The sequence below is a fragment of the Anas acuta genome, chromosome 1 (assembly GCF_963932015.1).
Source record: "Anas acuta chromosome 1, bAnaAcu1.1, whole genome shotgun sequence".
Taxonomy (NCBI): domain Eukaryota; kingdom Metazoa; phylum Chordata; class Aves; order Anseriformes; family Anatidae; genus Anas; species Anas acuta.
The window spans coordinates 184,067,412-184,084,496 of record NC_088979.1 but is presented as its reverse complement, the minus strand read 5'-3'; the positions used below and the strand labels follow the sequence as shown (position 1 = coordinate 184,084,496).

Below are 17,085 nucleotides of genomic sequence, written 5' to 3'. Positions count from 1 at the left end.
GTGGTCAAACATGGAGCATCAAACAGGATCTGCAAATGTAAACAGCTCTGATACCCAGAGAACTGCATACTGGGAACCCTAAAATCAAGCCACAAGGCAGGTGAAGACAGTAATTTGACCACCCATCAAGCCTTCCCCTCTCCAGGCTGAACACCCAGCTCCCTCAGCCCCTCCTCATATATCACACTCCCCAGCTCCCAGTCTTGGTGGCCCTCCACCAGATGAGTTCCAGCTGGTCAACATTTTCTTGTCCAAAACTGGACACAGCACTCCAGATACAACCTCATGAGTGCCAGAGACACAGAATTAATCATTTATCTGGACCCGCTGGCTACACTGTAATATAGACCAGGACACAGTTGAATGCCTTTGCTTCAAGGGCACACTGCTGTCTCTGATTCATCCTCCGCAGCTGCCAGGTCCCCTTCTGCAAAGCTGAAGATGAAATAAACTAAAATAAAATAAAAATTCTAAAGCAATGGACTTCCAAAGAAATCCCTCAGAAAATAATGTGATATTTTCTTCTCTCTAGTGTCTGTTCTGATGAATTGATACCCTCACTTAACATTCCCATTTCAGAACACTCCTTATTCCTGAACATAAACTCACTCATGTCAGCAAAGAGCTCTACACCAGCAATGATCTCTCTGGTGCCAGCACGACACAGCCACACTGCATCGACCCACTGTGTGTCTGTTTATACAGACTATAAAAACACAGCACCAAAAGCTGTAAAATCACCGGGAGGTTGCTGTTCCTTCAAGGCCTGCATAAATGAACACGGATGTGGGGGGCTGTGGTGCCATAGTCAGTGAGGTCTGTTTCCTTCTTGCTGTCCAGGAGATGGGGATGCATTTGTCACATAAGGTGTCTGTCCAATGCTTTTGCTCCACAGGAAGACAAATTCAAACACTTAATTTTGCCCGTTGCCACTTGTATGCAGCTCATCAGCATGGCCCTGATTAAATTCAGGGAGAATCACTGAAGAACACTGCTGTGACCGGCACTGGCAGTGACAGAAAAAGGATTTTCCTGCTGCTACATTGTACTGTAGCTGACTGCTTTTAGAGATGCCAGCTGTATTGTCAGAGCAGATTTATTGAATGAGAAGGTGTCAGAAAGCTTGTAGGAGAAGTGCCCACGCTATTAACTGTAGGAAAACTGCCCTGAGAAGAAAAATCCCAAGCTTAGGCCAGTCACTCAGTTTGACATCTGCTCTCATTAGTGGCTTGCTTGGAGTCAGCATCCCAGGTAATGCCATGTGTCACAACCAGAAAACCTTACAGGTCACCCGTCTACATCCTGAACTCATCTCCTTTAAAAGCTGTTAACAGATCTGACAGACCTCTGCTGCCATATATTTAGGTCCTTCTGGCTTGCCTTCTTTCCCTCTTCAGTTTCTACCCTGCACAGAAACCTCTGACTGCCCCCATCAGTGGGTTTAAAAGCATCTTCTTGTCTCTGAGTGGGATGATGATATGTCATGGAAGAAACACTGCGTCATGAAATGACAATAAATGCCAGAGAGGCAGTGGGACATCAAAATACTGTTTATTTACTAAAAATATATGTAGTTCTTGAGATCCCTCAAAACTGCCTTTTTACTCCTTCCTCTAGTCAATGATTTGCTAAGCCTAAACTAACTTTAGGAAGAAAAAAGGCATAATATCATGTCTAGGTCTTCCACAGAAAGTACAAACTTGAAATGCCTTTGAACAGTTTTTTTGGAAAGCTTTTTGCAATCTTCTTGATATCATCAAAACTAATGTCTTCTGGATCATAATAATACAATATTAATACAAAATTAATACAACAACATTAAGGTCTAAAAGAAATGAAAGCTTTGGTTTTGGTTAATGTGTGTTTAAAGAACAAAGCATTTCTTGTAAGAGTACAGGCTTTGCAGAATGTCCTTAGCACCTTTTCCACAAGGCAAACGTTCTTGGGAACGGAGTACCTTTTAGATCTACAAAGGGACAATTCACAAACCAGGGACGAAAGACAGAAGATCTGGTGGATTTAGTTATGCTTTCTGTAAAAACTGACGAAACAAAGGTTTCCTATATCTAGAACTGTAATTTATATTATTTGTCCAATGAGGAATGTCCAATGAAAAAGTAAAATCCAAACGTGTCTTATCTCAGGTGGGAGGTGTACTATAGCTAAGGACGAGACTTGCAAGACATTTCATAAACTGTGGAGAGAAATTAGTGCTATTAACAGATTGCATATAAATATTTGCCAATATAAATGTCACCATATGAGGAAGGACTTCTTTATGGTTCAGGTGACAGAGCACTGAGCAGGCTGCCCAGAGAGGTTGTTGAATCTCCTTCTCTGGAGATATTCAAAACCTACCTGGATGCCATCCTGTGTAACATGCTCTGGGTGACCCTGCTTGAGCAGGGGGTTGGACTAGATGATCGAGAAGTTAAGTTTTATTTTAAGTTCCCAGTGGCTTCCAGCTTTGTGCCAACCAGCTCTGGAAAAGAGTCCCAAGACTCAGTCTTAAAATAATTTGGATCAAGATAGATTTGAGATAACTGATATGAGATTTAGGCAGTCAAATGCATTCTAAATCTCATTTGAAGCAGAATAACATGTCCTGAAATCATGTAAATACCAGAAAGATAGAAATAATCAATATGATAAAAGCTAGGGGGAAGAACAAAGGAAATGCAGTTCCCAAAAATATAATAACTGTGGAGCTGACCAGCAGCATGCTTCTTGCACTGCATTAAAAGCTGGAGAGGAAGCAGCATCAAGGGAATTTACATTCATAAAGCTTAGATAGTAACATTGAGCAAATTCAAAAAATAAAACAAAACAAAACAAATGGCTTCAAGGAAAGCAGTGCTTTTTAAATAATAGAAGGCTCTGTGGGCAAGCAGATTAATCTGTGTTTCAGATGGTAAATTAGAACCAAACAAGACATTTTACAGTATTAGCTTGATGGAAATTAGTACTGCCTTTTTCTTTTTTCTTTCTTAAATGTATAATATGATATATTATATGATATGTGAAATATATTGGAAGTACTAGAGAAATCCTGCTGCATCAACTTGGAGGGACAGAATGGTGTTTCAACATTGCTGCTAAGCCTCCTGCAAAAAGAAAAGAACATGATGGAAAGTGTCCTGAGCTAAAAATTGAGTAATACATAAATGCGAATGTTATAAGGACACAAAGACATGATACCAAATGGAAATAAAGGATGGCATCCCTGACACAGTGGAGCATGACATTTATAATGCATGTTAGAAAGCTGGCTTCAAAGCAGCACTCACATTTCCACTTCTATTTGTTAGAGAGAGCTGTATTAAGCAGTTAATTTAATAGGGGCTATATGTCCCAATGACCTCTATCATGGGATTTAAAATTAGTCTCTACGCTGCTTTCAAACCATGAAGATCAGTTTCTGGGAGTCTGGAACACATCTGGAAGAAAGACCTGAATTCTACCTCCACTTTCTCCAGAAAATATCTGCTGACATGTTTATTTTCTGATGAGTTTGCTCAATGGTACCTTCTAAACTTCATTAATTCAACTTAATAATCACCAGAGCTTATCCAAAACCGCTTTTCTTTCCTTGTAAAAAAATAAAAAATCAAATAAAAATAATTAGCTTCTAGTAATAGCAATAACAAAATCTACCACCAAGCCAACAAATAAGTTTTTGTTGTATAGTTTTGTTTGTTTGCACAAGTAAAAAATAAATGTTATCTAATAGAAAAATAGTTTTCTGAAAATTATGACTTTCTGCCAAATTTTTCATATGATTAAAAAACAGGAAGGTGACTACTAGAGCTAGAAAGCTGCTGTTAGTAAAGCCAGGCAGATAAAGAGGTTTCTTTTCAAAAAACAGTTGAACCAGGAGCTGGGACCTGGAAGGACTGCCAGACTCCTGAGGTGGGAAGGAGTTGGCTCAAGAGACCCTGAAATCTGCCAAAACCCAACAGCTTAGATGAGCTGCTTAGATAACAGCTTAGATAACAACACTTTGTGAATAAGAAGGGGAGCTACAGAAACAGGTTTAGGAAGGGCAAAATGGACAAGAAAGTGTGAACACGCTACACTAGTGGCATATTTTGCAATATCTTGGATTAATGAGCTTCTAAAATGGGACATTACATGAAGACAATGGTCAATCAGCTCCAGAAACAAGTCACTGAGATGACAGGGCCATGGAGAAATTTTGCCCAGAATCACTTACAAATGTCCTTGGAAAGGGGTGGAGCAGCTGTTTTCAGAATCCTGCTTATTACCTAGGCATCCTGATGTCTTCTTCAACAGTGTCAGCAAGCAGATCTGTTTCCAGTCACAAGATAGGCATATTTAGCTGTTGGATTAATATTTCCTTTTGTAGTTACCCTGGGCAAACTCAAAGCAAAACTCAAGGTGCTGATGCAGTTGGCCTCCACCTCCATCTGGCAAGAATGCCAGGATCTGGGGGTTACAGGGAGACGAGAACACTAGGTCAAGGAATGTGACATATGACACCAGCACAGTTATGGAGAAAAACATCTTGTCAAAAAAGTCTTTTCAAGAAGTCTTGTCAAAAAAAAAAAACAAACATCTTGTCAACAGCAAACGTCAGAAACAATGTAAAAGGCATCCATTACCTGAAGAGGTTTCCTCTATGTTGTGGCAGGAATGCTGAAGACGTAGAAAGTAGAGCACTGTGCTGTGAAGGTCATTTTCCCAATACTACCATTTTAGTTACTCTGCCTCTAGATTACTAAAAGGCAGCAGCAACCCAGCGTAGTCAGGACACAAAACAGGTCTCTGCACAATCAGGAAACAAAACAGCACAGAAACATCCCTGGAAGGCACACTCAAAATGGTACGAAATTAGTAAATCTACTCTTACTAATCCTATAACCAAAATATTACCAATTCCGACTCTTCAGTCAGTCCCAGAATTGACCAGGGATGCTCCCGGCACTCCAACTTAGTGAGCTGGAAGAATTGGAGCTATCTGAAATGATTAACACTAGGTAGGAAAGATTGCTTTTCTCAGGTTTTATTACAAGAGTATATCACCACTTTGAAATGCTGACACCTTAAGATGGATGCATCTCAGGATTCAAGCTTCAAACACTACTTAACTCAAAAGCTTGCTGCTGTGAATCCAGCCCAAGGATGACTCCAGACAGTGACAGACCAGGAGAAAAGGAGAAGCAAGGCTTCACAGAAACAGCTTCAAGCAGATTAGAGAAATCTTTATAGAATTAGAGCATTTGAAATAAAGTTTAATTTGATAATTTTAAGCCTGTAGCCCAGATAAGATTCTCTACTAAATTATATTACATGGATTAAAATCATTTACAAAAGATTTCCTCTCTGCAATAGGCAGTCTTGAGTGTTCATTGCAAATGAGATGTAATATCAAGGACAGAACATCATGTTACTTAGGTAGCCCCTATTTTTTTCTGTTGCTATTTCATCCACAAGCAAATTTGTATATTTGACCAATAAATGCAAAGCTTCTGAAAATGTTTGTGTGCATGTGTTTATCTCTTCCTTGATAATGTGGGAACATCATATCCTTTGATATTTGAACTTCACTGTTTCGTAAAGCAGAACAGGACAGGGGAAGACAAAAGAAAACCGGGTTAAATTGTGATACTTCATTGGTTTCTCAGCAAACTACTGTGGCTTCCTTCAACATTACTTTTTTCATCTGTTTGAGACATAGTTTGAGATGTGACAGGGAAGTGGCCCAGGGAAGCCATTCCTCTCAGGATTCCCGATCCATTACAAAGCCCATTTTTAGTTCTGGCTATCTGTAGTGGGAAGTTCAGCTACACACAAGTACAGTAAGTAACTGATGTAGGAAAAAATATCAAAACACTCTTGTAATTTGAAAGAGTCGTATCCTTGGCAATCTAGATCATAGTTATAAAATAGACCCTGTTTCGTAACAAGGGTCTAATCTTACGACCCTGCTAATCCTAAACCTCAGCCTGCCCAAACAACAGCACTGTTGTTTCTACGGTTGCAACATAGCCTGCTCCTATACTTACTTTGGTATGTGTTTTAATCGATTAAATAACACCTAATGTTTGTGTAAATGGTGGGATCAGCTTATATTGAAGTATACCGTTTTGATGAGTGACTTTGTGCTGACAGGATGACAGAAAACAAAGACGTGTTCCAGCAAGGGCTGGATGGTGCCGTCTGCTTTAACATTTTCCAGTTACAGCTATTCTGACCATCCAGAACAAAAATAACATTGAATCTAAATCATTTTAAAATTAAATTAAAGTTTGGTAACTGAGCACAAAGAAATCAAGACAACTGTAACAGCTACTGGGAATATGCTCATCTGGGAGTGATTAGAAACGAATGACATTTCTGCCATTCATTTACAAAAGTTAATGTTATTGATTATTCACGGAACTAGCAATAAACAGTCAACTAAATCTCACAGCTGGTCTGTGAAATCTTCAGTGATACAAGTATGCCTAACCTTTTTGTGATCATTTGCCAAGGTTTATTCTATTTCAGTGAGGGTAGACCAAGAGTGTAGAGTGATGGTTTATGTTCTGAATTATTCATCACATTGAGTTGATGTCCTGAGACTCAGGCCTGGCCACCACACAAATATGCACTGGTGTGCTTACATCTTGCTCATGTCACTCCTGTTCTGATTAAGGATTATTTTAACAGTTTAAGAATAAAGCAAGTGCACTGAAGTGAATATCCACACAAGGTTTTTGATTATGTTTTAACAGCATCCTTCATTCTGACTGACAGCTGTCATATAATGCAGTCAGGATCAATACCAGAAATAATTTTAGTAATCAGTGGAGCAAAAAATACCCAATGCCATATTCTTGTAAGCTTTCAAATCTGATTGATTCAGGTGAAAGTTGTTGTGATAAATATGGTGCAACTCCATGTCCCTTTCTCACACTCTCCACAATGTCTGTGTTATTGCTTCTTTAATTGATCTTTCCAAATAATAATAATAATAATTTAAAAAAAAAAAAAGCACAGTATACTTCTGTCTTTACATTTCAGTGCACACTGCATTTCATTTACACTTTGTTGAATTGTGCATAGCCGTTCTGAAATACAGGTACTGAGCTGGATACAAAACAGGGACTTGCATTGCTGGTAACACTTGATACTTTATTTCTGAAGTACCACTTCCCACACAGATTATACATTTTGCTCACTGATAAAACCATACGAAATGACAATGATTTCCAGAATACAACAGGAATTCCATTAATGCACAATTCAAAAACAAAACCCACAACAAAAAATGTGTTAGGACAGGGACTTTCACAAAGAAAAATAAAAATGATTTTCTGTAAAATAAGAAACAATAAAAAAAAAATCCATGCTAAAAAATGAAGCATCATTTTCTCTATAAAGAGAGATTTCCAACACATTTCCATAGTTCATCTATGCAGATGAGTAGTTAAATGACCACAAAACCTTTTTACATTGCACTCTTCACCTGGAATGTGATTATTGTACTACCTAATGTAGCCACCTAACATCTTAGCAAATGGACAGTTAAATAAAGCCACAGCTAATACTCAAGCACAACATAACTGTTAATCCAGAATCCTAATCTCTATCCATGGAGGCGCAAATTTTTTGCCCAAAAAGTATACTGCAGGCTTTGTATCTTAAGCAACGCCCTGTAAACTCTGTGAGATGAGAGCATTTTACCCCCCACCACCTCAAACTGCAGAAATTATCAGGATGAAACCCATTTCCTCTTTCTATACTTTTGATATTGTGAGCTTTGGTCAAAAGAACTGACCCCAAGGAAATTATTTCCACAAGCAAAGATCATTTATATAAATACAGCAGCAAAGTCAGTTTTGTGTGCCTGGACTCCAGTAAGTGCTGGATACTCCCTGCTGCTCTTTATAGATTTTTGCTTGTAGATAGCATTCTGGATTGAAGCAGTTAATCTGGATTAAGAGGACAAATTGCAGCACTGTTCCCAGGTCGGAAATAGTTACAGTTTTACAGGTGGGACAAATTCACCATAGAATTGACTGATCCCTTTCTCAGACAAACGAAGACTGTCAGGGAACAAAGGCTTCACCATCACAAAAGACAGTAGTTTTGTCCAGCTATTTTTAAATGGTATGAACCATTTACAGACAGCAAAGATACCTGAAATCAGAATCTTTTGGAGTGAAATACAAGTTTTGCTCTGGCTTCAACCGCAGAAGCACTGTCACAAAATCCTAGAAGTCCATTTTCAGTGGTGGAGTGAAAGGGGAAAGCACAGAAATACCGAGACAAGGTGCTTTTAGGGACAGAAATTGTGAGAATTTAAAGAGGGTGATGAGAGCTCTTATCCCCTGGGGAATGTCACCCTGCCAAGCTATCAGTCCTCTCCTTCTTCATGGCACATTTCCTGTCCCACTCATATTTGTTGGCATTTGTCCATTCTCCACGGTTTGCTAGCTACATCCCTGAAAGATGTTAACTCCTGCAGTTCTTTTGTGATTCCCGGTTCCTTTCTGAAATCCTCCCTCCCCAGTTTGCTAGGGAAGAAGGGTGCTCAGCATGCCTTTGTGCTGCCATCAGGGAGACAGCTAAAAGGCCATTTCTGAGATGTTAAGAAAGAGGGAAGAAGCAGGGGCAAAGCTCTGAAAGTTCAGGACCCTCTGAAGTGTAGGGCTTGCTCTTTCTAAGGCTCCAAATACAAACCTAAAGACGTTGGGAAAAACAAAATCCTTTAAATTCACACTGCTGCCTGTCCTGCACATACCCAGGGCCACCCCCCAAGTCTTGGAGTCCTCTGCTTCCTCTAGATTATATAGGTTATACCTGCTTCAAAGAGTAGGAATGGAGCCTGAGACAGATCTTTTGAAAAAGGAAAAAATCAAGGAGGCTGAGGGCTGTTTTTTAGAAATTGTTCTACAAAACGGAGTCTGTTCTGCTCACCCTGAAGTTAACAGCAGTTCAGGAGAAATTTCTGATGGGAAATACACCCTTCCCTCCTCTTGCCACCCCTAGTCTGATCAGATCCTACCATTTTTGCCATCCTCTGCTCCGGCAGGGTTTGAGGTCTTCTTAGACCTGCAAAGACATAACCTGCAAAGCCCTGGCTAAAGTATGTCCTGCAGGAGGGAGCAGTACTTAGAGCTACAGCTCCACCTCCAGATGGAGACCGGCATCAGAAACACCACAGCAGGAAAAACACCCGGACAGCTCAAGTCCTTACACAACGAATGTACAGAACTGGACATCTTTGCAGGGAATTCACCAGACAGTGAAACACAGTTGGTGTGCATGCTGCTGGACAGTCCTTGATGGCACCTGCTGGCACAGCTTTGGTGTCCCCAAACCCGATGTGCTGCTTGTGCATTCCTGTTTTCCAGCAACATTCAGCAGTTCCCAGTCTCAGAAGAACACTCACTCCATGAAATGCAGAGAGGTCTCTCATGCTCCTACAGGTCTTCTCCTCCTTCTTGCCCCCCCTTTCAGTACCTCAGTATGTTTGCAGCACCCAGAAAACTGGTCAGCCTTGACCTTGCTGTCCCTGTTACCCCAGAGGGTGCCGTTTGTCCATGCTGCCTCTCTTCCCTCTGTAGGAGAGGTCCACAGACCCTGATGGCAGTGGTGACCTGCTGCCACACAGGGGACACAGCCAGGAAAGGAGGCTGTGGAGATTCCTGCAGTGTTGATGTACCTGACACAGACTCCAGGAAGGAAATGGAGCAACGAGGAAGACACTCAGGTAGAAGTGGGGACAATGAGGAGAAGGTTTTCCAGATGAGGTGCGCCAAGGTCTCCTGGAGGAAGGAAGGGAGCTGGAGGGAACAAGGAGCAGCCCCCGGGGGAAGCCTCAGCATGGGGTGGCGATGCCCAGTGGGTGGGCAGGGATGCGGGCAGCCATCAGGCAGGCCAGCACAATGCCAATCACCTGCAGCGCCGCCAGCCCCAGGGCAGCAGTGGCAACAGAAAACATGTTGCTGCTGACAAAGGCTGAGACCTTGCTGAAGCAGCCATCACGGTGCAACTCGTAGATGTTGGGTGGGCTCAGCCGGCAGCCCCACCGGCCCCGGCAGCAGCTGAGGGGCACCGAGCCGTTTTGCTGGAGCGCCCAGGGTGTAGTGAGCCAGTCACGGTAGCTCTCCACACCACAGCAAGCCAAGGCACGCTGCAAGGCATCCAGGGCATCTGCCTTCACCTCATCCTCGCCATAGGTGTTCAGGGCTTGGCACAGCCCTTCCTGGAAACCGCGTGCCACGTCCTGGTGGTAGAGGAGCCCTGAGAGCCCTGCGATCAGCCCAGCCACCAGCACGGCACTCAGGAAGGCACCATAGGTGCGCAGGAGCCCCCGGTGCTCCGTGGCAGCGCTGAAGCAGCCCAGAAAGCCCCAGACGATGACAGCGGTGCCCGTGGCCAAGAGGATGGCGGGGGCGTCAGGGTAGTTGCTGGCCGACAGTGCCAGGTAGCCGCCCAGCCACACCTTGGCCCAGAGGCCGATGATGAGCATGGTGAGCCCAGCTGCCCAGAAGACGAAGCTGAAGGCCATGAGGGACAGCTTGAGCGCCGTCATGGTGCCTGTGGCGGGTGCTGAGGGGCTGCGACTGTCAGCACTGCCACTCCCTGAGGGCACTGCTCCCTGGCTGGGGTGCTGGCAGGGAGAAGAGGAGAAGGAGAAGAGAGGAGAGAGGAGAAGGTGGCCAGGCACCCGCTGTAAGTGGTGCCTCTGTTCCAACCCAGCCTTTTTCACTGCCCTGGCTGTGGGCGCGGCCAGCCCCTGAGGGCGTGAGGGTGGCCAGCCGGCCCTGGCCCTTCCCCGCACCTATGAGGCGGGTCGGGATGGGTCTCAGCCCTCTGGAGCTGTGAGGTGTTTGTGTTTTAAACGAGGACTGTGCTACCTGAGGGGAGAAGGGAGTGGGCAAGGGCTCAGGCCACCCTGCCCGGGCTGGGCTGCCTCCCTGCCGTCAGAGGGAAGGGGCTCCTCGGGCAAAATCAGTATTTACTGGGATCAACTGCAGCCCAAGATGGGTCTGGGCGAGGGTCTGAGCATTAGGAGGAGCACCTAAACAAGTTACAGCTAATCCACAGGAAGAATAAAAATCTTTTAAAGGAGAGTTTTATGATTATTTCTTTGACAACCTGTTGTATTTAGGATGCTTTCAAGAAACAAGACTAAATCCATACCTGAATGCTAACTGTACAGTCAGCAGTTCATTCTGTCCTGATTTGCCCAGTTGGAAACTATTTTCCAGGTGGCCTGACTCTGTTAAATATTCACCTGATTCAGCCAGTGATAACACTGAGCAGTAGGGAAGGCATCAAATGGCAGTACAAGAATGTCTGTGAATGCTGCATAACAAACAGCCCATGAAAGTCTGGTATGAGTCCAGACTGTACACCACCCCTTCAGCACAGTCTCTGCAAAAGATAATCTGTTCCTACATGCCAGGTAAGCAAGAGCTGAAAAGGAAACTGTACATGAAGCAGGATCTCAGGCAGAGATAGAATTAGCATCCCCAGAGCTAATTCATGCTAAATGACCATTTTCTCTTTAGCATTTCTCGACAACACCACAAGGGGTGTGTAGTACTCTTCTGTTTAAGATTTCAAAGGTTTCATACCATCTCCATCTGAAAACAGAAATGACTCAAAGGCATTGCAAGACACAAAGTTGATCTTCGTATGTCTTCAGCAGCTTGATAAATTCTGTTATCTGCTGACATACTACCAGACTTCCATTAAATGTTTGTATTGCTTTTGTTAAAATGTTTTTTTTTTAAAAAAAAAAAAAACAAACAATTTTAATAAAATATATATTACTACAGCTTTGTAAGTTGGTGAAAGATCTTTAAACCTATGCAGCTTACTAGATCTCTGTGCAAACTGTCAGTCTTTTTATATTTTATCTATAATGCCTCATCGTGAGACAATCCTTTCAACTGCCACTGATAAAACTTGGAGTAAAATAAAACTTGGAGATTTTAGCTTGCATATTCTACAGTCACATCAAAATGTTAGGTCAGACTGCCCTGTTGCTCACATCTTTATCAAACTCCTTTAGTACTGAAATCTCAGGTTTAATTGTGTTCCAATGGTAATCTTTGTGTGGAAGTTTGAGAAAAACTTTGTGTTGGCTTCCTTCTGTTACAAAATCATGGGAAGAAAGGAGGTACCTTTTATATCAGTTTAACACATTCATTTAATATACATTCAGAAAATCATAGTTGTCGAGGCATTGATACAATATAATAATCACTTAGATGCATGAATATTTGAAGTAGCAAAGGACTGTATGTTACAATTCCTGCATTTTACAGATTTGCTTTTTTTACAAGAATGAATTCTTCATCAGTTTCTTGACAGATCAACTCTGTGAATCCTTTGATTCTCAGATCTTCTCAGGAGACTCACAGATCTTCATGTCAAGATGATTCAGGAATGACGACTCCATACTCTAGAAGTATCCCTCAGAACATTGCATTATATTACCCAGTTTAACACTAAATCATGTGGCTAATATCCTCAGTGAAGAATAAAAGCTCATGGCAAAGACAGACTAGAGGTTTGCCAGTCTGGCACTTGATAATCAATGGCTAAAAGGTGATGAGTGTTCACTTAGGTTCACCTAAGTCAACGTACAGTTTTGGAAGGCTCTGAAGGTGACATTTCATGAAGCAATATTTCCTCTGGAGCAGTAAATCTCTGTTGACCAGGCAGTTGTCAGTCATGCAGAGAAAAGTCCTTGCTGTCCTTGGAATGGGTTGATCATTGCTGAGCTGCCATCTTCCAACCACCTGTTTTTTCTCTCAGGGTTTTACACCATTTCATATCAGTGTTTTTCCTTTTGAATCCTTGAACTGCTAGCTAGCCACATCTCAACATTACCTGCTGCGATGTTGCCTTTCTTATCTGGCACAGCTCTGTGTACTTTCTCACAGTTCTTTCTCACAACTTAGCAATTTTTTTCAGACATTTCTCAGAGCTGGTGTTATCAGAACAAGGTCTTGGACTGCAGGCAGCTGAAACCCATAGAAGGGCTACCCCTACTACATTGGACAGTCCTAATGAGGGGCTACAGCCCCTTTCAACAGGGCAAACCTGCAAAATTCTCTCTTTGGATATTCCGCAGATTTGAAGATTTGGGATCCACTTTAGGGAACATAGATAAAGTTTTCTGTTATTAATTTTCCTTACAGTTAAGGCAGCTAGGCAACACGGGATTGCACAGATATCTGAGGGTGTATTATGCCAGGGAGGAGCAGGTGGGAGCATACAGGGCACACAGGCAGATCTGTCACCACCCAGGCTCCTCTGGCATGTGTCAGAGATAAAGGGTGATGCGAAGAAAATGAAAATCTAAAAGTATCTCCTTAAAGAAATTTTGTCATCTATTAGTACTATTATGAAATATTTAATAAATTATGACCATTAGTTTCACTGTCAGTTAAATGCTGAACTTCCTCCAGAAATCATGTTAAGTATTCCAGATTAGAAGATGTCAGATGATATCAACACTTGTGCTTTTTTTTAAATCAGAGTTAAATGGGTCGATGGGGCCAAATTCTGCCCATTTTCATAAGCTGGGCCACTGGGACTGTTTGGGTAGGTAAAGGAGGCAGGACTGGGCTCCCTGAGTGTACGTGAAACTGTATATGATGAAACACCTCCAGTGTATAAAAATAACCATACTAGAATGGCTTGATTTCAGATATTGGCAGAATCATAAAATATGTTGGCATCTTCGAAAGAAAACTGTTACAGAATCTCGTGAAATCATACTAGTGAACAAATGTTCACGATCCTGCATGTGATATACAGACTGACAGTTTGATGAAAGGGAAGTGATATTCCATTACATGTCATCTTGCAATGCAGTGTCTTGGAAATTCTGTAAGAGAGGACTCAGAGGTGCCTAACCCACCGGTGAGAGCAGCAACACCAGTTATCAAAGAGTGGTTACAAGCATGGGCAGCGAATGTGGTGAGATTGACCTTGGAAACTGCAAACTAGCATATCTTAGAGAAAACTGGTATGTAGTGGCAGGAAGAAACCTGCCAAACACTGAGTCTGAAGGATATGTGGGTGATAGCTGAGATCTAATTAGGCAGTGCTTCGCAATACTACTTGGCACAGAAAAGCAGTCTGCTTAAAGCAGAGATTTTCCTTTTTATTGCAAGATTAGGTGCTAAGGACTTTTATCATAACAGTATAAGAAGAGGGAGTAACTTCAAAAACAGAAAGGGGGGGAAAAAGCACTATCAGCTTACAGTTAATCTCAAAATACTTCTTTTGATGTTTGAGAATTCTCATTTGAAAATCAGAATTGTTGTGGAAAATGTGTTCCCTTTTTATAGGACTCTCTCAAGTTCATAAATCATGAAAAGGTCTGAAGACATCCTGCTTGAACTGAACTGCAGATTTACATATTTCAAGACAACTGTATTTTCTCTGCAAAAATAATACTCTTGTTTATCCCAGCACTTCTCTAATCATGTTCTCTGTAGTTTTCTTCTTGATCCCCCACCTTAGGAGAGAATCACAATTATTCTAAAGATGAAAGTATAAATTTCCTTTGAGTGCTGAAGATTGCTCGTAGGAAAATTAGATTTGAAATTAGATTCAGAATTACATGGGTGACTGCTACTTTGAGCTTAATTCACAAAAGGGATGAAAGTATCAATTCCTGATCTTAGATTCTGAAAACTCCTCTCCCAGTTGCAGTCTGGGTTTGGATGGTGTTTCATTTTCCCAGCTGTGTGATTTTCTGTATGAGTTCTTTGTGGTTGCAGTAACAACCTGTATCCAGCTCTCCCTTCTGTCAGTGGGCCCACAAAACCAGCTCTTTTTCCTCCTGCCATGCTCAGCAGGTCTGCTTCTCTAGGTCTTCTCAAGGGCACGCTGGTTTAGCAACTAATGCAAAGGGGGGAAGAAGTGTGTCCTTTCCCCACCCTTTGTTGTCTTGCAGGAATTTAATGTTGTGAGCACCTACCTGGAAAAGGGAGCCTTGAGCTCAAGTTCTTTTGCTACTGGAAGGAAGTGAAATAACGCTTTCTGAGGGAAATAACCACACAGTGTGATGTTCTGGTTGCTGTTTGCTTAGTCTGTCTAGCTGAAGCTGTTCTTTGGACCTGAGAAGCTGTAATCCAGGTTGTTCCAGTTCTGATTTCCCAAATGCTAGTTTCTTATGTTGAGCAATTTGTAGGGGAGGAGACTTGCTTTGTTAAAGGGGAGATCAGGTGCCAGAAGGGCCTTGCGGCAGCTCTGATGATGATACCCCTGAGATATTCAACCTCTTTCCAGTACTTGTAGATTCTCAGAAGAAAGGCAGTGTTCACAGCTCGGCTTTCCTTAGATAACTGAATGAGATTTTCACGTTACCACTCAAAGAGAGGTACTTTAGCTGCCAAAGTAGCTGCATTTTGGGGAAAACTAAACTCCTGTGATGCCATCGTAGTGTCCTGCTGATGTTATACCAGCATTCTGCTGATGCTGTATTATGGGTATTTTCTTGTCCTGTGGCATGCTTAAAAGCTCTTTAAATACAGGACAAAAAGACTTTTTTGTTGTTAAATCTGATTTTGTGATGTTTTGTCATGTTGGGTAATATCTTACACCATAAATTCCATTGAATTCAAGAGGAAAAGTAGCTTATTCAGTGTGAGGACAGTTATCAGAGTCAAGCTGAAATGTTTTGTAAGTAAAACCAAATGGTATCTTTATTCTAAATCGAACCAAGTTGGACAGAAGTCATAGTTTTGCACTTTCCCAGTGAGTGTTGTACAGCATGGATCTGATGCAAGCCCAGGCTGGATGGGGAAAGAAGATGAACCAGGATGAAGAGAGAATTTTCCCTCGATCTTCCCATTAACACTGGGAAGGGAATGTGTTAACTTTCCATAACACAACTCTTCTCCAACTGTGAGTCCCTAGAAGGTTATGAAACACCACATACACTTGGCACCTTCACAAACCCTTGATCCAAGAGGAAATATTGGATCAACTGCTTCTGTTTTGTCAGTGGGACTATGTGATACGCAGCCTGAGCAGACCGGAATCAGCACAGTGTAATTCCAACTAGCTGGCATAACTGAGCACGAAATGTCTTAGCCCGCAGCAAGTGTGATCCTGAGGCAGAAGCCAGCCTGCTGTTTCTTGTAGTGTACTGTACAAAAAAAAAAAAAAAACAGTCATAGCAGGAGTGGTATGTTTTTTTGCAGTGAGCTTATTTTAGAAACTAAGGTATACAATCTCTATTACAGATCAGCTACTTTGCTATTAATAGCAAGGATCAGAGGTCCCTTGAACTAATGATTAACATCTAATGTGTTTTTTAACCTTAAAATAGAACACAAGATTTAATTTTAGCTGTAGCTTCACAGGAGTTCCAAAGAATAACATGACCCACGCCTTGAGCAAATCCCTCAAGGAAAATTCAATGCATTTTCCACTTAGCCCACAGAAAACCATGTTTATGTGCTGAAAATCGGATATGCTTCAACACTAGTGTATCCAAATAGCATGCAGGATAGATGGGTGGAAAAGACTGACAAAGTACCATGTCAGAGGAATGAAAAAAGAAGCAGGTCTTTAGTCTTCTCATTTTAGGGAGCAATAGGAAGCCAAAGCAATTTTAAACATTGCCAAATTTTATGCCTGATCTTAAAAACCTAATTACTGATTCTCAATTTCCCCTTGTTGCGTTAGGTGCTGAGGTCATGAAGTGTTTCATGTACTGGGATTTATGTAATGTGTATGTTGAAAGCAGTTAGGTGTACTTGGCAGGTCATCATTCATATAATATTTACCTGCACTTATATATGTACTTTCCTATATATGGATTTTTTTTATGGATTATATAGGTAATACTTACCTATATATGGATTTTCATGTAAGGGAGATTTCCAAGATCTTTAGCAGCAAAAATCTATTCCACTTTTCACTTGGTTGGTCTAATTTTGTACCACCTTTGCTGGCTTTGAAAATTAACGACCTCGCTTCATTAAAACCTCTTTTCCCATCTTATCTTAAACAATCATCATTATACTAATTATGGACTAGCAAACACAAACCAAAATAAATTAGGGTAAATTAGGAAGTCATGTAGCATACACA

General features: G+C 41.7%; 1 long non-coding RNA gene and 1 pseudogene across 1 annotated transcript; both read right to left on the bottom strand.

Annotated features, from left to right (window-relative positions):
* Window positions 1-1,052: 1,052 nt before the first annotated feature.
* On the bottom strand, window positions 1,053-6,932 carry LOC137849737 (uncharacterized). The gene is made up of 3 exons (XR_011092043.1): window positions 4,623-6,932; window positions 4,266-4,446; window positions 1,053-2,482 (listed from the first exon to the last, which is right to left on the bottom strand). It is a non-coding gene; the product is annotated as an uncharacterized lncRNA (long non-coding RNA).
* A 154-nt stretch (window positions 6,933-7,086) lies between these two features.
* LOC137849735 (tetraspanin-7 pseudogene) lies at window positions 7,087-10,699 on the bottom strand (annotated as a pseudogene).
* Between the last annotated feature and the right edge of the window lie 6,386 nt (window positions 10,700-17,085).